At 37.5% G+C, this 24,176-nt stretch overlaps 1 long non-coding RNA gene across 4 annotated transcripts in view; it reads right to left on the bottom strand.

Annotated features, from left to right (window-relative positions):
- Positions 1–1,575: 1,575 nt before the first annotated feature.
- Positions 1,576–24,176, bottom strand: part of LOC119524301 — a 101,242-nt gene continuing 78,641 nt past the window's right edge. For 3 of the 4 annotated variants that reach the window (XR_005214772.1, XR_005214774.1, XR_005214773.1), the window contains one exon: positions 1,576–2,277. This is a non-coding gene — a long non-coding RNA (uncharacterized LOC119524301). The remainder of the gene's footprint in view (positions 2,278–24,176) is intronic. The other variant, XR_005214775.1, reaches the window with a different exon arrangement.

Here is a 24,176-nt window from a genome sequence, read left to right as displayed (position 1 = left end):
GAGGAACAGAATGGTGAACTGTGGTGTATGCCTACAAGGGAATATTGAGCAACTACAAGGAGTGAAGCTGTGAGACAAGCAGTGAGGTGAATGGATTCTATAGAAAGTATTTTGAGTGAAGTATGCCAGAAACAAAGGTAAACACTATAATGCCTCACCGATACGGACTAACTGCAATGTGTAAACTCAGAATTGAATCTTAGAGCTTTATCTCTAATAAAGCCTAACAAGGGAACAATTATTGTAATGATCCCTAGTTTGAAAGCTCTTACAGCAGTCAAATCTATTCCTGAATTCTAATGGCTATCTCCAAGCTCTGAGATGCTGATCCCCATGTGTATAACCTGATTGGTCTCTGGAACATTGGGTATCTGTGTGACACCTGAAACTCAGAGCTAGAGCTTGGCAGATAAGTCAGTATTAGTGCATACAGCAACTATTTTAAAAAAAAAAGCTGAAACAGAGCCCAAACTTCAATTAGAGATATGAATGAAGGAGATCTGGTTAAGACTAGGGCAAATCAGGCCCAAGAGGAAAGGTTGAAACTGACTGTTTTAAAATTTCAGCTTCCATGTGAGACCAAGGGAAGAGATGTTTATTTGGTACAAGATCAATATTTTCTAAACAATATTACTTCTATAGTTTGTTCAAACACAATTACATGGACCTTTGACATATGGTAGATGTGTATAGGTTACAGTGAAATAACGACATATCCCAAAGTAATTTGGGCAGAGAACAAAAATATATATACAGGGGCCCCCAGAGGAGCTGTGGGAAAATGTGGAAGTATTGGACTAGGATTGTTGCTGAAGTTCTCACAAACAATGCGGCCTGATGACTTGGTATGCTGAGCCCTCTATCACGAGACTTGCCCTTATGAAGTTCATTACTGCAAAGGACAGGCTAAACCTGCTTATAATTGTGCCTAAGAGCCTCCTCCCGAATGCCTCTTTGTTGCTTAGATGTGGCCCTCTCTCTCTAGCTAACCAACTCAAGAGGTGAATTCACTGCCGTCCCTCCTACTTGGGACCTGACTCCCAGGGGTGTAAAAATCCCTGGCAACACAGGATATGACTCCCAGGGATGAATGTGGACCCAACATCGTAGGATTGAGAATATCTTCTTGACAAAAAGGGGGATGCAAAATGAAATGAAATAAAGCTTCAGTGACTGAGAGATTTCAATTGGAGTTGAGAGGTCACTCTGGTGGACATTCCTATGCACTATATAGATAGCGTGAGTGTGAAAACCTTGTGGCTTACACCCCTTTTATGCAGTGTATGGATGGATAAATAGAAAAATGGAGACAAAAACTAAATGAATAATAGGGTGGGATGGGGGGTGATCTGGGTGTTCTTTTTTACTTTTATTTTTTATTCTTATTCTGATTCTGGTATACGGCAAATGTTCAAAAATAGATTGGGGTGATGAATGCATAACTATACGATGGTACTGTGAACAGTTGATTGTACACCATAGATGATTTTATGGTAGGTGAATATATCTCAATAAAACTGAACTTAATTTAAAAAAAAAAATTGGTGGTGATGAAGGCACAACTATATCGTGATACTGTGAACTGACTGGACACTTTTGATGACTTTATGGTATATGAATATATCTCAATAAAATTGCATTAAGAAAATGAAGGAGAGATTCCCAAAAACACATTTTAATGTGCTATTTAGAAATGGAACTGGCTTCCGGCAAGATGGTGGATTAGGGGAGACAGAGCAAAAGTTTTCTCTGTGAAAAACACTAGATAAAGGACAGAAAGCACTCATGAACAGCAATTCCAGGGTTCCACCAGCTTGCCAGGGACTTCACACCCATATTGACTGTACTTGGAAAAGCTGACATTTAAGACTGGTGAGAGTTTAGCCCAGAATGCTGCCAGGGAATGGGCAGCTGAAGCCAGCTAATGAACGCAGAGGGGAGCAGTCTTCCATGTCCCAGGCACAGTCCTCAGCACTTGGCTCGAGTGATAACCCTTCATGGAGCCATAGCTGAGAGCCCTCATGCTGGGAACTGGTGGTTGGAGCAGACAGACAAATGCAGAGTGCAGCAGCTTTCCATGCCTCATCCATCCATCTTGGCAATTGGCTGGGGAGATGATCCTTTGCAGCTCCGTGTCTGAGACCTTCTGTAAGGGAATCTGGGATTTGGCAGGCTTGTGACAGCATCCACTCTTCCTCCACAGAAGCCTGCAGTGTGCACAGCCTAGAGTTAAGGGTGTGGCATGGAAATTCCAGCAGCCCTTCCCAATCCCAGGACCTAGCAGGTGCATGGAAAACCAGGAAGAAATAACAATTATGTTTATGCACTCAATAAAGGTGGTCCAAAGTACACGAGACAAACATTGGGAAAACTGAAGGAAGTAATAGATGTTTCCACAATAATCATGGGAGACTTCAATACACCACTCTCACCTATAGATAGATCAACCAGACAGAGGACCAGTAAGGAAATGGACAACCTAAACAACGTGATGAATGAATTAAGCTTAACAGACATATATAGAGCATTACATCCCAAATTACCAGGATACACATTCTTCTCTAGTGCTCATGGAACTTTCTTCAGGACAGATCATATACTGGGGCATAAAACAAGCCTCAATAAATTTAAAAAGATTGAAGTTAATGAAAGCACATTCTCGGACCACAATGGAATGCAACTAGAAGTCAATAACCATCAAAGATCTACAACATTCACAAATATCTGGAGGTTAAACAATCAGTGGATCAAATAAGAAATTGCTAAATATCTAGGGATGAATGAAAGCAAGTACGCAACATATCAAAACTTATGGGATTCAGTGAAGGTGGTATTGAGGGGGTAATTTATAGTTCTAAATGCATACATTAAAAAGGAAGAAAGAGCTAAAATCAAAGAACTAATGGAACAACTGAAGAAGCCAGAAAATGAACAGCAAACTAATTCTAAACCAAGCAGAAGAAAAGGAATAACAAGGATTAAATCAGAAATAAATGATATGGAGAACAAAAAAACAATAGAGATAATAAATAAAACCAAAAGCTGGTTCTGTGAGAAGATCAACAAGATTGACAAACCCTTACTAGATTGACAAAGTCAAAAAAGAGAGAAGACCCAAATAAACAAAATAATGAATAAGAGGGGAGCATGACTGCAGATCCCAAAGAAACTTAAAAAATCAGAAGAGGATACTATGAACAACTGTATGCCAAGACATCAGACATTTTAGAAGAAATGAATAATTTCTTGGAAACACAAACAATCTAGACTGACCAGAGAAGAAATAGAAATGTCAGCAAAATAATCACAAGTAATGAGATCCAATCAGTCATCAAAAAGCTTCCTACAAATAAAAGCCCAGGGCCAGATGGCTTCACAGGGAATTTTACCAAACTTTCCAAAAACAACCGAAACCATTCCTACTCAAACTCTTTCGAAAGATTAAAGAAAATGGAACACTACCTAACTCATTTTATGAACCCAACATCATTCTAATACCAAACCAGATAAAGATGCTACAAGAAATGAAACTACAGGCAAGCTCCCTAATGAATATAGATGCTAAAATTCTCAAAAAAATATTTGCAAATCGAATCCAAAGACACATTAAAAAAATCATACACCATGACCTAGTGGGGGGAGGGGGAGTCATCCCAGGCATGCAAGGGTTGTTCAACATAAGAGAACCAATCAATGTAATATAAGACATTCACAAATCAAAAGGGAAAAATCAAATGATCATCTCAATAGATGCTGAAAAAGCATTCGACAAAATTCAGCACCCCCTTGTGGTAAAAACACTTCAAAGGGTAAGAATTGAAGGAAACTTCCTCAATAGGAAAAAAGACATATATGAGAAACCCAAAGCCAGCATGGTCCTCAATGTTGAGAGACTGAAAGCCTTCCCTCTAAGATCAGGAATGAGACAAGGATGCCTGCTATCACCCCTATCGTTCAACAATGTGTCATAAGTTCTAGCCAGAGCAATCTGCCAAGACAAAAAATAAAAGGCATCCAAATTGGAAAGGAAGACGTAAAACTGTCATTATTTGCAGATGATATGATCTTATATTTCGAAAACCCTGAGCAATCAATGACACAGCTACTTGAGCTAATAAAGAAATTTAGCAAAGTGGCTGGAAACAAGATTAATGCACATTAGTCAGTAGTGCTCCTATACACTAGAAATGACCTAACTGAAGAGACACTCAAGCAGAAGATTTCATTCACAATAGCAACTAAAAAAAAAAAAAAAAATCAAGTACCTAGGAATAAATTTAACCAAGGATGTAAAAGAGCTCTACAAAGAAAATTACATAACTTTAGTAAAAGAAATAAAAGGGGTCCTAGAGACTAAAAGGTATTTGGTGTTCATGGACAGGAAGGTTAAGCATCATTGAGATGTCAATCCTACCCAAACTGATCTACAGATTCAATACAATTCCAATCAAAATTCCAACCTAGTTTGCAGACTCAGAAAAGCTAGTTTCAAAATGGCATTCTCTAAAATATCAGTGTCATTTTCCAATGGCCATCTTCAAAATGTGTCTCTCAGCTGCAGCTAGTTGTGAGCTCCTTCTGTCTGAGCTTTTATAGAGCTCCAGCGAACTAATCAAGGCCCAGACTGAATGGGCGTGGCCACACCTCTAAGGAAACATTCAATCAGAGGTCACACCCTAACCAAAGGTGTCACTCACAGTTGGGTGGGTCACATCTCCATAGAAACAACTAATCCCAACATCCCACAAGATTGGATTAAAAGATCATGGCTTTTTCTTGGGGGACATAATATATCCAAACTAGCACACACATTAATAATGGACAGTTATACATATAAAGCCCTAGGATGTACTAAGGAAACCAGTGGCAAGAAGCAATAAAGAAATACACCACCTAAACAATTTTAACCAAGAATAAACCTAAAATTTATTTTGAAACCAAAGATACAGCTGAAAGTAGTGTACAATAGGGGTTTCTAGAAAAGAGCAGGAAATTAAACCAATTGTACTGTAACACATTTGTGGACAACAGATATAAAAGGTAAAACTAGAAACCTGTGCAAATTCCTAGCATACACACTATGTTTTTTTGGTTCCCAGGATGGCCTGTCACAGACCATGTGCTTACTGGGGTAATGGCTGATGTAACAGAAATAAGCTGAAGTTACTGTAACAAAATTACAATACTAAAAGTGAGTATGTGAGGTAACAAAACTTGGGAATTTTAGAACAATGGTACATTGAGCCTTAAAAATAAAATATATATCCCTCAGACATTTTTCATATATGGGATAAAGTAGTCCCATGGTCAATAATTGGTTTAGGATAAATATACTAATATTAGTAGCTGATGAAAATAAATTATAAAGTTTTTAATGTGCTGATAGTAAGGAACCAAATAATGCAGCCAATAAATGACACAGAATTAAATAAGAAATGGTACAACAGGAGTATGCCTTAGAGTACCTATGCAAAACTGTATCAGCCAGTACCTGCAATTGGATAAAATCAGGAAATGAAAAATCACTCTTAAAAATCCTAAATCCTTCTGGCTCAATTACATCATAATATTGTAATAATGGTTCCTTTATCAGGACCAAATTTCTGATGGGATCAGTTTAACTAACATTTGCCACAAGGCAGAGACAAACCTGGAAATACTTCCCCACAATGTTGCAGAGGGAGGCGATTAAAACTCCAAATGCATGTGGACATAAAATTAATGATACTAGAAATGAATAAGCAGCCTTTAGCAAAACTAAAATCTATTTTTGGCTCTGTAGCAATGAGAACAGATTATAATGTTAACAGAAGTTTTCTACGACCAAACTACTAATGGACATGTTGAACGAAACATTTCCAAAAGGAAATGCAGTATCTTGGTACATCGTCTTTTGGGTAAATACAGGATTAGTTTCCACAATAACTACAAGAAAACTAGAAACCAGAAAATCACACTGGAAATACTAGATATTTAAAGATGCATAACAAAATGTGGGGAAGAAAAAATGTACCATTGCAGGAACACACTAAAGGAACTGGTAAATAGCCTTTGTAAGATCTGAAACAACCAAATAAACAAAATACCAGACTTAAGAATTCTTTTATCAACGGCAGACTAATCCTTAAAACTCATTATATAAACATGTAGTATTAAGGACCCTTAACAATGATACAATATGCTAGTAGCTCATAATGGAGGAACGAGATTGTAATGCTAGTACAATATTAATTCCTTTACTGGGAGCAATTTGATAAATGTAGTGTGCATGTAAATTCTGCCACCTGCGCTCCCGTGTGGACAAATGTGGTACTACATAAATTCTACATTGGTTACCTTGTGTCCATAAGGAGGTGCCGAATCTATTCTTGTCAACAACATGAAACATGAAAAATCGACCAACAGTCAAAATTACAACTAGATGGTCTTAGGAACCAAAATATGTCATAACTGTGATCACACAATAATACACCTAAGAAAATTACTGTATTGTGATACATCAGACAAATTAGAAACTAAAGCTAAAATTTAATCCCACAAATCTCAATTATATTTCTGGCTGTATTTGAAGCATTAAAGTGCACTGCTAATTGGAATGAATTTCCTAAATTTACCTTTAAATTCTGTGCATCTCTCTGGACAACAAGCAATGATCATGGAAATATGCTAGTACATCATTTGTCTGTTTTTTTGTGTGTCAGTGACATTGGTTGCATGTTTATCTTCAGGGATTATTACTCCAGTAGCATCTCAATCTGATACTTCAGTGGTAGTAAACCAACAACACATTGTAGGAATCTTGAAGACATTGTAATTCACAGGTATTAGGTTTTAGTGGATTTAGGTAAATATCTAACATTGCCAGTGTGATTTTCTGGTTTGTAATTTTCTTGTAGTTATATGAGATATCAAGTGTTCTTATCAATAGCATGGCTTGAGTGTTTTTTTTACCCTTAAACCCTGGCCCCAAAAAAAGAAAAAAAAAAAGAACATCCGGATTTGGTGCAGTTCATGGGCGAAAAGCAAATCATTATTGTGGAACTGGGTTGGCTAAAAGGAGAATTACTTTGACAAAATGTGTTAGTCCAAACTAAACAGCTTCTCCCTCTCTTAAATGTCACAATGATGTCACTGGAGGGTCATAAATGGATCAATGCAGTGCAGTATTTCAGGTAAAAATTGTCCTGGAGCTACCTTTTTGCCATCTTTTGAAGATTCTACCGCAAATGTTCCTGAAGAGCAGGTGCACTATGGTGCCAGCCAATGTTGTATCAGAAAATTTCCTGACCTTAAATATTTGTAAATGGGTACTAATGCCAGTACTCTTACCAGACATTAATGAATTTCACCACCAATGAAATTGTAATGTATTTGATAGGGATGGTAAATTCCCATCTGAAGTTTTGCTGCCTAGTTCATTTTTAGGGGGTGCTTTATAGGCAATTGTGATTTCCTTTTAGTAACAGGGTGTGCGACAAGAGGCACTTCACAACTTGTTAGGAGGTCATAAAAAGCCTCTTTCCTGATTGTATAGCAATGTAGCTTACAAGAGGTGACAGTGTGATTGTGAAAGCCTTATGGATCACACTCCCTTTAGCCAGTGTATGGATGGAAGAGTAGAAAAATGGGGACAAAAAACTAAATGAAAAATAGGGTGGGGGGTGTTTTGGGTGTTCGTCCTTACGTTTTTTTTAATTCTTATTTTCACTTTTTCTGGTACAAGGAAAATGTTCAAAAAAATAGATTGGTGTGATGAATGCAAAACTATATGATGGTACTGTGAACAACTGATTGTACACTTTGGATGATTGTAAGGTATGTGAATATAACTCAATAAAATTGAATTTTTTTTAAAAAAAGCCTCTTTCCATGGATAGAGTCTACAGGACTATAGGAAGGCCCGAGTATCTAGTCCAAGGTAGGGACTGATCAATGAAGACAAACTAACCTTTACTTGCAAAAGTGAAGTATCTCCTGTGCTGCAGCATGGGCTTCCTTTATATCACTGAAATGGCCAAGCAAAGAACCATATCCATGTATCCCACCCATATTCTAAGTACAGAGAAAGAAGTATTTATTCCACCCACCTCTTGTGAAAAGCTTGCTCAGTTTGCAGTTCTCCCATTTATAAAATCCAATGCTTTTCACTTAAATGCCATGTGTTCTAGGGCCTAAATGTGAGGATTCAGAAATTTCTTCCCAGCTTTGTCAATATGCCACTTTTCAAACTTAAAAAAAGAAACCCAAATCTTTCCTTTTATGACCCCTTTTTAACATCTGATTAGTGTAGGGATTCAAACCAGTAAGTGCAAAGGAAGCTTTCAGGGCCCCAAAATCTAAGCACAGTAAGCACTTCATTTGATGAAAGGATAATTTAATATGGGGCACTGCCATTCCAGAGGGCAGTGATCAATGATTAAACTTTAGCAATGGTCATGAGCATAAAGCTCTTTTGGCTAAGTGTACCAAGAGCAAAAGATGCTATTACCATAAGGCTCTTTCCTCTTCCCAATCAAACCAGGAGTGTAATTTGTTCTCATCATTTTAGTTTCCATCCCAAGGTCAGCTACAATCTCCCCAATATATGTGGTAAGAGGCACCTTAAATACAAAGGAACAAGCATCTTGCCTCCACCATGTACTGTTCCCTGGAGAGAAAATGGGTATTGATCCCTATCATACTGTACAGGCAGTCTTCTTCTTTGAGGATGTATTCCTGTATTGAGTTAACAAAATTCCAGAATCAACTAAACTTCTCAATAACTTCAGTAACTTTTCTTCACCTCATCTTCAAGTGTAAAATTTGATAAACAAGTCATTAAAGTTTTAGATGGCCTAAAATGTAATATCTTTAGTCATATTTGTTGCCTAAATGTCCTGTATTCACCAGAGACAGTAAGTATCTCCAGGGTATGTGAAATCCACAGTAAACCTTTAAGATCTTTACACACTTCCAAATCTCCACTTCAGCCCACATACCCTTTTTTCTCATCAACCCGAAAATTTATTACAGTTGTAGGTACTTGATAAACATTTATAATACAGATTGGCTCATCAATCCCAATAACAAATGGAAGCCAGGGAAGGATAGAGAGGACGGGTGGATATAATAATAGGGGCATCTCAAGTGGGGATTTTACTATACAAAGATGATGGTCCATGATCTCCATTTTCAACCATAGTGAACAGTTTTGGAGTTAAACAGAGAGCTACAGAGTAATTTCAAAGTTACTGCTAATAATCACAGTGGCTACTTGGTAGGGGTAGGTAATAGCAGAGCTGCAACTACCCCTAACTTGGGGGGCACTTAATGGGTTATAAAAACCTGTGTCTCATTTCTTACAGGTTATGTACCCCTACTCTAAATGCTTCCTCACATACCTCTTCTGCTGCTGCTCCCTTACACTGAGACATCCCCATACCACAGGAAACTACCCTTTCCATAATGCTTTAGCAGCCTAAATGAAAACTGAACCCAATCACTCACCCAGTGCCTAAATTCACCCAGAGCATGGGACATTACTGACCCCCAAAATAAACAGACCCAGGACCAACACAGGGGAGTAGCAGTGGAGCTGGACATAAATATTAAGTAGAAGGGGTGGGGGGCAGTGATAGTAGTAATACGAAGATAGGTGCTGAGATCACATTTCTTCCTGGACTGATTTTTTATTACTTCAAAGCACTTGCAGTTTTCTCTTTTTAAACAGATTCCAGGTGGACTCTCTATCCCTTCCCCACTTTCTTCTCCCTCTTGTCTTGAATCATCAGGCCCCAGCCTCATCTCCCCTACCAAAAACAATCAACTAGAAGAATTCCTAATAGCAACACCTGTATGACTGGAGATCCTGACCAGCTATTGACTATCTCACACCTATTCACTATTTTCCTTTATTTTTATTTTTTTTAATAGAAAAGATGCTTAGACTCAAAGACCACTTTAGAGGCAAAAGGAAAAATATTGGAGGGGCTGCAGTTTGCAAGGATTCTCAACCCAGCCCGGGGAAGACTGGACAAGCCACCCCCCAGCCAACCCCAGATCTTAGTGTTACTACCTAAAACTTGATACGGCCTAATCATGTCATCATCTGTCCAGCTCTAATACTCCACTTACACATATATTCTACCTCTCAATCTACACATCCCTTACTTTGAGGCTTAGGAGGGGCACTGCACAACCCAGAAGAGATCTGGTGGTAGCTGTGACCCCAAAGGCCTTGAATAAATTTTAACCATTTTCTAAGGAGGCAACAAGTTGTTGATCATGGAAAGTCTAATGCCAAATGGGCTTCTGTCCTACCACACACTGCCCACTGGACCTCAGAATGAAGGCACTTTCCAGATTCTGCCTAAAGCTACTTAAGGTTGATGTGAGAAGACATTACGCATCCAATGGCAGAGTAAATGTAAAGTGACTATAATTCTTGATATTTGGCATTATTCAGAGGCAAGGTTCATGAAACAAAGTAACTTCCTGGGTAGACCAAAGTAAATCCCTAGGCCCTGTGAAAGTGAGACATCACTGAAGATATGCAAATCTAAAGGTAAATGAGAAAAACCTAGCATGGGCTCCCTAAAACACACTTGTTCATTCCTTAGTAGGTCGGCTCAAAACTCCTGTCAACTTGAACATTCATTTTCATAACTGCTAAGTTGTTACTCAAATAGGCCTGAGTTGCTGGGGTTAAAGAAAGCCTCACTGGCAGAACCAGAGTAATAAGGCACATAACATGAGTTGGAGTCTAAATAAGTAAGCCCAGCAAACAAAACCTCAGTTTAGGAAGTAAAAGAAGTCTTAAAATGAGACTGGCTAAAGACTGAATTTAGGCATTGCCATAAAGAGTACCCTCCACTAGTTGCATCTGTCTCTAGACATGAGCTCCCAAAAGCCAGCAAACAAGCAACTTTTACCATACCACAGACTATAGCTGAGTTACTGACACTCTCGATATCCCAGGAAACCTTGATCCTTACCAATGTATTTACATATCAAAAGGGGCCAAATGACCCCACAAACTCAGCCTCCCAGGCATTGTTGAGAATTACAGTAGGATTTCTTTGTTTGATAAGGCTGCCAGCTTTCTAGAATTGAAGAGTTAAGTTTCCCAGGAGGGGGACTGGGGGAAGAGGCAGTTGGTTAAACTTTGAATATGAAGGATTAGAGGAGGAGGAGAGAAGGATTATTAGAAAAAAAGGAGTATTAAACTCAAATTAGATAGATGAAAGGTGATCAAGAAGGAATGACTACTGCTGCTTAGAGGGCATGTGCTAGGGGAAGAAGAGTGAAACACAAGATATGAGGGACCTTGCAGTATAGTGGTAAGCATGTGGACTGTGTTGTATGATTGCCCAGGTACAAATCCCTGCTCTGCAAATTACTTGCTTTGTGACCATTGGCAAGTTATCTAGACTGTGTAAGCAGCCTCAATTTCCCCATCTGTAAAATATGAGTAATAATAGTACTGAAGGAAAGGGCTATCATCAAGATTAAATACTTTAATACTTTCATACATAAACTGTTCATACAGTGCCCAACACAGTAATTATTCGATAAATGCCAGTTGCTTCTGAATCTGGGGATCCAGCAATCTGGGAACATCAGTCACAATACTTTTCTGTCAGCCATATTGCCAGGTAAGAAACTGGAAATATTAGCTCAGTACTGTGCCTGGTGTAAGAGCGCAGACACCACAACTGAGGTGATTCATTTAAATGCTTTAAGTGCCTATAACTTGAAGATGTGAGTTGGAGACCTAAAAATTCAGAAACTTGAAGACCAGGCCAAGGCTGAGAGGCAGTAAAAATAAAGAAGATTCTTGATCCCAAAGCAGACCCTGGAAAAGGAATAAAGCCTGACTTTCAAAAAGGCTGCAGCCAATATTGAAGGCATAGGACTAATACCTTGAACCCACTCTCCTTTCCTTTCAAAGCAGGTCTCAGTCAGAGCAGTAAGCACCAACAGCCCCAACTGACATAGGAAGATCTTTCAATTCTCCCTCTGTACAAAGCTGTTTTCTTTCCTATTAAAAAATTTACCCAGATAAGACTGCCTTCTTGGGGGAGGCTAACGGCACTTCAGTTGAATTACCTGAAGCACCACATGTGTGTATCCCTTAGATAAGTATATATGGTTCATATTTTGCTAGGCAAAACTTGAGAAATTTTCATGTGACGGTTATCCATGTTTCTCTTCCTTTGAATATATGAGCTAATTACTTCCTAAACAATTCAAAGCTTTCCTTAGAATATAAAATGACATGGATTGAGCCATCAAACTCTTAACTTAAAAGCATTCTTATCTTGTTAAAACCTTCTCTCCAATTCACACTTTTATCTGTACACTGTACATGATATTAACACCAATAATAGTTCACTCATTCGAGGAACCAAGGACCAAAGTAGAAATAATAAACAGGAGGAACGTAGACATAAGAGGTTCAGTTTTGGGTATATTATTAATAGGTTTTCTATAAAATTAAACAACTGCACAATACATTATAATTGGTAACTTATTTTGCAGTTTAAATGAATGAAACTTTTCCCTCTTACAGAGAAACAGCTCTCTTCTCAGGAACTCTCTGCAATGTGGAACAGAATGATTCCTCACCTGATGTAACCCCACAATCCTCAGTGGAAGGGGTGGGAAGTCAAATGGAAGCTGAAGACCTGAAGGTGAAGATCTGAATTTCCAAAGCTGAACCCTGAAAGAAACACCTAAGGCAAAACAGTTGGCTTGATGGCAGGGTGGCTTGCAGGAATCTCTGTACTGGTAACCAGAGAGAGGCATCAAAAGGCAGTTCTCCAATACTGCCCCAAATCAGAAGCAATCCAGATGTACTTCAGTAGGTGGATGGATAAAAAAGCTGTGGTACATCCCTACAATGTAATATTATTCATCAAATATAAAAGAAAATGAACTGTCAAACCAGGAAAAGGTACAGCAGAACCTTAAATGCATATTGCTAAATGAAAGAAGCTAGTCTGAAAGGCTACTTACTATATGATTCCAACTATATGACATTCCGGAAAGGCAAAACCATAGAGACAGGAAGATGACGGAGGGAGTGAGGCAGAGTGGGCTTCTCCTCTGTGACCGAAACTAGAGAGGAGTCGGAGGACGCCCAGGACTGCAGATTCAGGATGTAAGCAGTCATAGACGGACTTCTGTGGTGCATGGATAGGACGTGGATGGAGAGGTGGAGAGATTGCACCTTGAGGGATAGGGTGAGTTTGTCTGGCCGGGACCGCCTCCCAGGGTGGCAGCAGTGAGACAGCCACCAGGAGACTAAAGAACAGAGGCTCTCCAATCCTGTCCACCAAGCTTAACAATTAACTGGGTAGATAATCCTCCACAACCACGTGACAGGGAGCTCCTCAGAGGGAACCTGAGAGGCAGCAGATGAGAACTGGCCGCATTTACTCTCCTACCATGGAAGTCACAAGGTTGCACAGGCAAGAAGAGGGGATAGAAGCAGGCACCATGTGGAAGCAAAAGTAGCACCTCCCACACACCAGAGGATCAAGGCACACAGGGAACCAGGCATGTTTCAGCTGGAGGGTGCCCTTGAGTGGATTCAACTTTGAAGCCTAATATAAAGCCACAGTGGTCAAGACGGCATGGTATTGGCACAAAGATACACATATTGATCAATGGAATCGAATTGAGATGTCTGAAATAGACCCCCAGATCTATGGTCAACTGATTTTTAATAAGGGCCCCCATCCATTGAACTGCAACAGAACAGTCTCTTCAAAAAATGGGGCTGGGTGAACTGGATATCCATATCCAAAAGAATGAAAGAGGACCCCTACCTCACACCTTATACAAAAATTAACTCAAAGTGGATCAAAGACCACAATATAAGAAACAGAACAATAAAACTCTCAGAAGATAATATAGAGAAACATCTTCAAGACATAGTAAGCAGAGGTAGCTTCTTAGATCTTACACCCAAAGCACAAGCAACAAAAAGGACAATAAATAAACAGGAACTCCTTAAAATCAAAAGCTTCTGCATCTCAAAAGATTATGTGAAAAAAAGTCAAGAGGCAGCCAATGCACTGGAACAAAATATTTGGAAAACACATCTGGTAAGACTGATATGCAGCATATATAAAGAATCCCTACAACTCAACAATAGTTCAAACAGCCCAATTATAAAATGGGCAAAAGATATGAAAAGGCATTTTTTTTCCAAAGAGGAAACACAAATGGCTAAAAAACACAAGAAAAAAAGGTTCATCTTCAATAGCTATTAGGGAAATGCAAATCAAAACGACAATGCGATATCATCTCACAAGAATAAGAATGGCTGCCATTAAACAAACAGGAAACAACAAATGCTGGAGAGGATGTGGAGAAATGGGGACTCTTATTCATTGCTGGTGGGATTGTATAATGGTAAAGCTGCTGTGGAAGATGGTTTGGTGGTTTCTCAAAACACTAGATATTGATTTACCCTACTATCAGGCAATTCCACTTCTCAGTATATACCCAAAGATTTGAAAGCAGTGACATGAACAGACATGTGTACACTGATGTTCAGAGGCATTATTCACAATTGCCAAGAGATGGAAGCAATCCAAGTGTCCTTCAAAAGATGAGTGCATTAACAAAATGTGGCATATAAATATGATGGATTACTATGCAGCTGTAAGGAAAAAGGTCCTGAAATACATAGCAACATGGATGAACCTTGAAGACATAATGCTGAATGAAATAAATCAGACACAAAAGAGATATTGTATGTTACCACTACTCCGAACTCCCTGAACCATGTCAAATCAATGTCTTCTAATGTAGAATATTGGGGACCTAGAGACAGACAGAAGTTAGTGAAGGGTAAATAATAACTTAATATGTTTGGATATGTTAAGGAGGATAAATTAAAAGGTATGGGAGTGGACAGGGGTAATGACTATTAATGGGATTATAAGTATCAGAGTTGTATTGAAGGTGAATGAGATTAAAAGGGGTTGCTTAAACGTGGAATATGACTCCCGGGGAGGAATGTAGACCTGGCACCGTGGGATGGAGAACATCTTCTTGACCAAAAGGGGGATGTGAAAGGAAATGAAATAAGCTTCAGTGGCAGAGAGATTCCAAAACGAGCCGAGAGATCACTCTGGTGGGCACTCTTACGCACACTTTAGACAACCTTTTTTAGGTTCTAAAGAATTGGGGTAGCTGGTGGTGGATACCTGAAACTATTAAACTACAACCCAGAACCCATGAATCTCGAAGACAGTTGTATAAAAATGTAGCTTATGAGGGGTGACAGTGGGATTGGGAATGCCATAAGGACCAAACTCCACTTTGTCTAGTTTATGGATCGATGTGTAGAAAAGTAGGGGAAGCAAACAAACAGACAAAGGTACCTAGTGTTCTTTTTTACTTCAATTGCTCTTTTTCACTCTAATTATTATTCTTGTTATTTTTGTGTGTGTGCTAATGAAGGTGTCAGGGATTGATTTAGGTGATGAATGTACAACTATGTAATGGTACTGTAAACAATTGAAAGTACAATTTGTTTTGTATGACTGCGTGGTATGTGAATATATCTCAATAAAATGATGATTAAAAAAAAAAAAAAAAACAACAAACAAACTTGAAAAAAAAAAAAAAAAAAAAAAAAAAAAGAAAAGTAGGGGAAGGAAACAAACAGACAAAGGTACCCAGTGTTCTTTTTTACTTCAATTGCTCCTTTTCACTCTAATTATTATTCTTGTTATTTTTGTGTGTGTGCTAATGAAGGTGTCAGGGATTGATTTAGGTGATGAATGTACAACTATGTAATGGTACTGTAAACAATCGAAAGTACAATTTGTTTTGTATGACTGCGTGGTATGTGAATATATCTCAATAAAATGATGATTAAAAAAAAAAAAAAAAGGGGTTGCTTAAAAGCATGTATCCCACAGATCCTCACTACAAATATAGGTAGGTGCTTGCATGATCTAGTTCTAAGGTATGACACTGGTAGAGAGAGTTGACAACAGAGTGGTATATGGGGAAAATCCACCTATTGCATACTAGGGACTATAAATAATAGGAATACCTTACTAGTACCATGCAAATACTAGGGACAAATATTTTAGGGTTGAGAAGAGCTATGGGGTATTTTGGCTCAAGAGAACTGTCTAAAATGGAGAGTGATGAGGACTGTACAACTAAGTGATGATAATGTGAGATACTGATTATTGTGGACAAAACATATGCTGTGTGAAATTAGGAACCCCCTACTTTATAAGTCAAGCCCTTGATCCTGAGGCTTGATCTTGTGAAACTTATGGTTGTAAAGAGGAGGCTAAGCCCACCTATAATTATGCCTAGGAGTCACCACCAGAGAACCTCTTTTGTGGCTCAAAATTGACTTTCTCTAAGCCCAATTCTGCAAAAAAATTCATCACCTTTCCACAACGTGGGACAGGAGCCCCCCAGTTGAGTGAGTCTCCTTGGTGACATGGGACACGGATTCTGGAAATGACCCTGACCCTGGCATCGAGAGGTTGAGAATGCCTATTTCACCAAAAAGGGAAAAAGAAAGTAACAAAGTAAGGTTTCGGTGGCTAAGAGATTTCAAATATAGAGTCACAAGGCTGTCCTGGAGGTTACTCTTATGCAAGCTTCAGCTAGATATGCCAAATGGCCACAGTATGGTAAACCCAAGTCAACAGTAATCCGAAAACCCTGGGTCCCTATCTGAGACTCTATAAAAAGTTTCACTCACTAAGTTTATTCTTCAGAAACTTAAATCCTCCAAAGAGCTCCTATGCCAGCTAAGTCCCAAAACCCAGAGGCAACAGCATCTTCAATAATATCAACAAATCGCGTCCCCTTTTCCCATATTGTTGACACCCGTTTTCAACATGAACAAGTTAGGGTGGTCACTGCCTAGACATCTCTGAAGATTGGGAAAGTGATTAAACTAAGGGAAGGGGTAGCAACAGACAAGATAGAATTTAACAAAAGATTATGAATACTGAATCTATTTTTCTTAGTTGCTATGGTATTAGAATAGCTAGAAGGAAAGAACTGAAATGGTAAAACTGTAAACCATTAATATTCTTGAAATTTGCTATATAGCTACTTGTTAAATTATAATTTGAAGATTATCACCTTTTTGTATATGCTATATTTCACAATAAGAAAATAACTGAAACTAAGGTACTGTAGCCCAAAACATTCTTAGAGATTTTCTATATAACTACTTGTTAAATCGTACTTTGAAAGTTATCACTCTTTCGCATGATGTTATATTTCACAAAAAGCAAGTAACTGAAACTGTGGAACTGTAACTCATAACATTCTTTGAAATTTGCTAACTAGTTAAATTGCACTTGGAAAGTTATCATTTCTATGTATATATGCTATATCCCACAATAAAAAAATATAAAAATAAAATATAGAGACAGTAAAAGCATTAGTGGTTGCCAGGAATTCAGTGGTGGAGGGGATGAATAGGTGGAGTACAGGACATTTTTAGGGCAGGGAAACTATTTTGTATGATACTGTAATGGTTGATACATGATGTTCCAGTTTGCTAATGCTGCTGTTATGCAAACTACCAGAAATGGATTGGCTTTTATAAAGGGGGTTTATTTGGTTACAGTTACAGTCTTAAGGCCATAAAGTGTCCAAAGTAATGCATCAACAATCAGGTACTTTCACTGGAAGATGGCCAATGGTATCCGGAAAACCTGTTAGCTAGGAAGGCACATGGCTGGCATTTGCTCCAAGTTTTGGTTTCAAAATGGCTTTCTCCCAGGATGTTCCTCTCTAGGCTGCAGCTCCTCTGCAAAATGTCACTCTCAGTTGCTCTGAGTCCCTCTGTCTGTGAATTCCTTTATAGGACTCCAGTGATCCAATTAATACCCACCCTGAATGGGCAGGGTAACACCTCCATGTCAAACATTTCACTCACATTTGATTGAGTCCCATCTCCATGAAAACAAAGGATTCCAATCTAATCAACAGTAATACATATGCTCCCACAAGACTGCATCAAAGATAATGGCATTTCGGGGGCCATAATACATCCAAACTGGCACACATGACATTATGCAACTGTCAAAATCCACATGACTCTACAAGACAAAGAAATAATCCTGATATAAATTATGGACTTTGGTTACTAATAGCATTGGTTCACCAATTTTGTTTCAATATTGGTACATCAATTGTAACAAATGCAATCTCATTGATGCAAGATGCTAATAACAGGGGAAATGGTATGTGTGAGGAGGTCTATTGGAACACTCTGTACTTTCTGTGCAATTTTTCTGTAAATCTAAAAATGCTCTAAACATAAAGTTTATTAAAAGTTATTGGAAGATATGAAAAATTTTAAAAAAAAGAAGAAAAAGGCAGTTCTCTGCCTGGGGAGCCAAAGAACTTCAGAACAAGCCTCACCCTAAAGGGTTTCTTACTAGGGGTGTGGCTAAGTTGCAAAAATTTGTATATGTAATGGAGACCTCATGAGAGGGTAGACCAGAGAGCTCAAGAAAAGTCCAAAGCTGACACTGGAAAAATTAGGTTAGGCTCTTATATCAAAAGACATGAGTTCAACAAGGGTGTCTATCATTTACTAGCTGGCCATACTTGACCAAGTTCTGAACTTCTCTTGGTGTAATTCCCTATCTTTGAAATGTAGTAAAACAATATTGACATCACAGTTGGTGAGATGATTACATTTATTAGAATTGATTAGGGCAATTTCTAGGTTTGGCCAACCCTAAAACAAGCCAAAAATGGGAGGAAACAGCCTTCTGCAAAGATCCCATGTGTATGGAGTCATTATTTCCATCATGTTTGAAAATCATCTGTGGAGACAATGGTCACATCCAGGTGTCCCACTGAAATGGCAGTTCACTTAGTACTGTAATACACTGTAAACTTTTCTGCCTGCAACTAATTTGCCCTACCTAGCACTTAAACTTTTTTTTTTTTAAAGACAATTCTTAAAGAGTTAATGGTCTTCTACGAGCACCATATTATTGGATATTGAAAAGGACCTCACTTTGACCTCCAACTGAACCATCAATGATAAAAACAGTAAGAGATAAGATTACAGAACAGAAACTCTGGAGCCAAATTGCTTGAACCACTCACTCTGTGACCTTTGGGGACATATTATTGTGTGTAACTGACCTCAATTACCCAATCAGAAAAATAAGGGACAAGATAAGAATTTTACTTCATGAGGATTAACTGAGTTAATACACATGTAGAATAGTGTACAACACAATATGTGTTCAGATAAAGTTAACTATTATCAAGACTATTTAAAAATACACCATTTTATAAAACTGACTGTTGTCTTGAATAGTATGAATAGGTAAGAGATAGGAAGAAATTTAAATGGCAAGAATGCAGTAGTATTTGGAAGAAAACTGCCAGAAAAGCAGATGAAAAGGGTAAAATAATCTTGTGAACATTAAAATGATATTATCTAGTAAAAGTAACAGAAATACAGCCATCCCATAACTTAGGGCTCATATAGGAAGACAAACAATAGTAGATGACAGGAGGCACAGGATGATCACATCTTGTAGAGGTAAGAATTAAACAAACATGAAGAGGGGTAGGGATGTATGATCAAAATCTAGTTCTTAAACATGAGTCTAATTAGCTTACACTTGGCTTTGCTCATATCAGCTAATCAAGGGACACGGAACAGGGCTCCCTGCTCTCCCCCCCACCCCCCACTGCCGCAGAAATATTGGGATTCTTAGTTCAGTTTCTTATAAGCAAAATTATCAGGGAGATATGCATACAAAGATAAAGATGTTGGCATAAATTTGTTAATTGTATTATTATATTCAAATATTTGAAAAACTAAAAATAATACTAATGTTTAAAAAGGAAAAAAGGAGGTAGATTTTATAAAACCATGGTTCAGATGACAGATTTCTATGCATTCATGTTTAAAGACAAGAAAATATTCCTGTTAACTAAACAGCTATCTAAAAATTTATCAATACACACACATTAACAGAAAGAAATGTACCTAAAATTCAAGTGGTTCTGTATATGATTTTATTCTTTTTCCTAGGATTTATTCAAAATTTTTACAATGGATAGCTAGATCTTTTGTAATTTTGTTTAAAAATTGTATAATGAGGGAAAGAAAACAAATTCTTTGTAACCCTGTACAATGGATATACGTTTCAAGTTATTCCTCCTTACGGAGGGAATAGGAAAGAGAAAAAGAGCAGCTGTTCAGGGAGTAGACACCAGTTTTGCACACAATACACTGACCTATATTTAAAATATCAGCTAGAAGAATTTTCTTTAAACCACATAAAGTTATTTTCCTCAATTAGTGTTACTGTTTAATTTTAATTGGGGAGGAGAGGAATAGGTAGTGATGCCAAAAGTTTATCACACCTAGAATAAGAAGAAATTTCTGCAATTTTTTTTTGTGCAGTTAATATGGCTGCCTTATAACAAGAGCTGAACAATTCTCTATTCTACAGTCTATAATAGCCAAGTTAATTAACCTAACAAAATTTACAGTTAACCAAAAGTATTGCATGCATTTTCTAGAGCAGTGTTGCCCATTAGAAATATAATGTAAGCTATACCTAATTTTAACAAAAAAAGCTGAAATTGATTGTAACATATTTTATTCCATCAAATCTATCCAAAATATTCTAATTCAACATAAAATCAATATAAAATATCACTAATAAGATATTTTACCTTTTTATCATAGTAAGGCATTAAAATCAGTTTTTTACACTTACATCAAACCTCAGTTCAGGTGCTAAATTTTCATTAGAAATACTGGATCTAAACTTGGATTTCATAAAATTTACATTTTTAAAAACATAGGTTCACATACTCAAGTTGTTCAAAACACATTTAACAGTTTTCCCATAACTTAATTAAATTTAACTAAAATTAACTAAAATTTAAAATTCAATACCTCACTTGCACTAAACATATTTCAAGTGCTCAATAGCCACATGTGGTAATGAGTACAATAATTTGGACAGCCTGATTCTAGAGGGGGTGGGTGAGGGTAAGAGGCAGAGAGAGAGCACTGTGAACTTCAGAATGTAAGTTACCAAAAATGGCAGAAGGTGATCAAAGGTAATTGGGACCTCAAAGCAGCACTGGAAGTAAAGATCAGCAAGACTCTGGAAAATTATTAGTACATTATGAGGCTGTATATATTCCTTAAAGGAAAAGGTAAGTCTGGGTTCTCTAGAATCTATGATACCATTTACCATTCTGGAATTTTATGTGAGTCATCTGGAATTATATTCAGACAAAGAGAACATTGGTACCATCAAAAACTGGAACCAGAGACTGAAACCAGATAATACAAGCTAGAGAAGGTAGATTTGCTCATAGGGAAAAAGAAAGAATAAGAAAAAACTCTACCTTTAAAACAAGACGTAAAAGCTATAGAGCATCTCAGCATTTCCTTACATGGGCTGGCAGCACATGCATGGAATGGAGGAAATGAATGCTAACATCTCAGTGTTTGTAATAAGTAGCAAATAACAACGCTTAGTATGTTGGGTTCAACAGTTCTCTTGTATATATACCAGGTTTGTTTCACTAATAGGAAACTGCCTCTTCACATCCTGGGGAAATTCCTTCAAACCTAAGTGTTTAATTGAACAGTAAATAGGGACAAGGAACGATCACAATAAACAACTCCACACTGAAATATTTGCTTGGTTTCATTTCTAATGGAATGACACTGTTCTTTATAAAGTTCATAATAAATGTGAAAGCAATGTAATAAATTTTATTTATTAAATTTATTACTACAGTCAGTGATGGAAACAAGTTAACTTTATTTTTAGACTTCCAACCCAAATAAAGGTATAAATTGCCTAACCATCAGAGACACAGAATATAATCATATACAATCTGCAAGATACAGATCATTTATACTTTTAGATTATCCATGAAAATAACAGGCAGGTTTAAAGTTTTGATAAGAGGAAACATAGAAAACAATAGTATTGAGAAAATCCACTGTAGAAATAACTTGTAGAATATAACATTTATATATTTAAATATCCCTTGTTCCTGGAAAAAAGCTCAACAGTATGACAATTAAGGCATTAACTAAATTATTTTTGAAGACAAAATTTCCATCAGTGTATTAATAACTTTCTTTCAAAATTTGGAAAAATTGTCAGAGTAATCTTTCCTGGTTTCTCATCTTACAGTGAGAGATAATTTCCCTAAAAGGTGCCTGTTGGAGAACAAGCCCAACCTTACCTTAAATCAGAAACCAGGAAATGAAATAAGCTTCAGTGACAGAGAGATTCCAAAAGGAGCCGAGAGGTCACTCTGGTGGGCACTCTTACGCACACTTTAGACAACCCTTTTTAGGTTCTAAAGAATTGGGGTAGCTGGTGGTGGATACCTGAAACTATCAAACTACAACCCAGAACCCATGAATCTCGAAGACAGTTGTATAAAAATGTAGCTTATGAGGGGTGACAATGGGATTGGGAAAGCCATAAGGACCACACTCCACTTTGTCTAGTTTATGGATGGATGAGTAGAAAAATAGGGGAAGGAAACAAACAGACAACGGTACCCAGTGTTCTTTTTTACTTCAATTGCTCTTTTTCACTCTAATTATTATTCTTGTTATTTTTGTGTGTGTGCTATTGAAGGTGTCAGGGATTGATTTAGGTGATGAATGTACAACTATGTAATGGTACTGTGAACAATCGAATGTATGATTTGTTTTGTATGACTGCGTGGTATGTGAATATATCTCAATAAAATGAAGATAAAAAAAAAAAAATCAGAAACCGGGAGCAAGCAGTTCCAGCTACATAAGGGTGGGAACTCACAATCGCAGGGCGCCCTCCCCTGCCATATACCAACCCTGACCCAAGCAGTTGGCCTCCCAGGGAGACTGGCCATGATGGGATCCCTTCTGTCTTTTGGACTCTTTGTGCTAAGTAATAAAGAAGTCATTTGCTGAATGTCTTTTTTGTGCCTGAGCCTGTGTTCCCACAATGTACTGTGTAGCAATTCCCTCCACAGTTCCATTACAAGACAAAAATAAAATGCCAACAACTCTTCTGAACTAAGAAAATACCAATTTAAAGAATTTTACCTGTTCTTCATTTTATATTTAGGTCCATAGTCAATTCTGAGTTATTTTTTGTGAAAGGTATAAGGTCTGTGTTTAGATTCATTTTCTTGAATAAAGACGTCCAATTGTTCCTGCAGTTATTTGTTGAAAAACCTATGCTTTCTCCATTGAATTGCCTTTATTACTTTATCTAAGATCAATTGACTATACTTGTGTGGATATATTTCTGCGTTCTCTGTTCTGCTTCACTGATCTAAGTGCCTATTTTTTTTTCTGCCAGTGATTCACTGTCTTGACTACTGTGGCTTTACAGTAAGTTTTTAAGTTGGATGGTTTCAGTAATCCATTTTTGTTCTTCAGTATTGAGTTCACTATTTGTTTTGTGCCTTTCCATATACATTTCAAGAGTCAGTTTGTCGTTATCTACAAAATACCTTACTGGGATTCTGACTGAGATTGCACTGAACCTGTAGATGAAATTAGAAAGAACTGACATCTTAACAACACTGAATCTTCCAATCCATGAATACAGAATGTCTTTCCATTTATTTAGATCTTCTTTGACGTCTTTCATCAGAGTTTTGTAGTTTTCCACATAAAGACCTGGTACGTATTTTGTTTGATATTTACCAACAGGAGGGATTCACCAAAAATGTCAGAGCAGAAAATTCCATTCCTCCATAAAAACAATGAATAAGCTGGCAAAACACAAGAACATCAATTTTTCTTGAAACTCTGGAATCTATTAAAAAATTTACAATACATACCAGTGTTCATAGCAGCATTATTCACGATAGTCAAAAGGTGAAAGCAACCATCAACAGATCAATGGTTAAACAAAATGGGGTATATATGTAACAAGAAATGAAGTTCTTATACATGCTACAACATGGATGAACTCTGAAGACATGCTGAATGAAGTAAGCCAGGCACAAAAGGACAGATATTCTAATAACTAGAATATGCAAATTCACAAACAGAAAGTAGAGTATAGGTTATCAGGAATGGTGGATTGGGGGTAGGAAGAGTAGGAATAGTGAATTAATGCATAATGGGTGCAGAGTCTTTGTTTGAGGTAATGGTATAGTTTCAGGTT

Source organism: Choloepus didactylus, chromosome Y (genome assembly GCF_015220235.1).
Source record: "Choloepus didactylus isolate mChoDid1 chromosome Y, mChoDid1.pri, whole genome shotgun sequence".
Classification (NCBI taxonomy): Eukaryota; Metazoa; Chordata; class Mammalia; order Pilosa; family Megalonychidae; genus Choloepus; species Choloepus didactylus.
The sequence above is the reverse complement of the archived record's forward strand: the minus strand, read 5'-3'. Positions and strand labels throughout refer to the sequence as shown.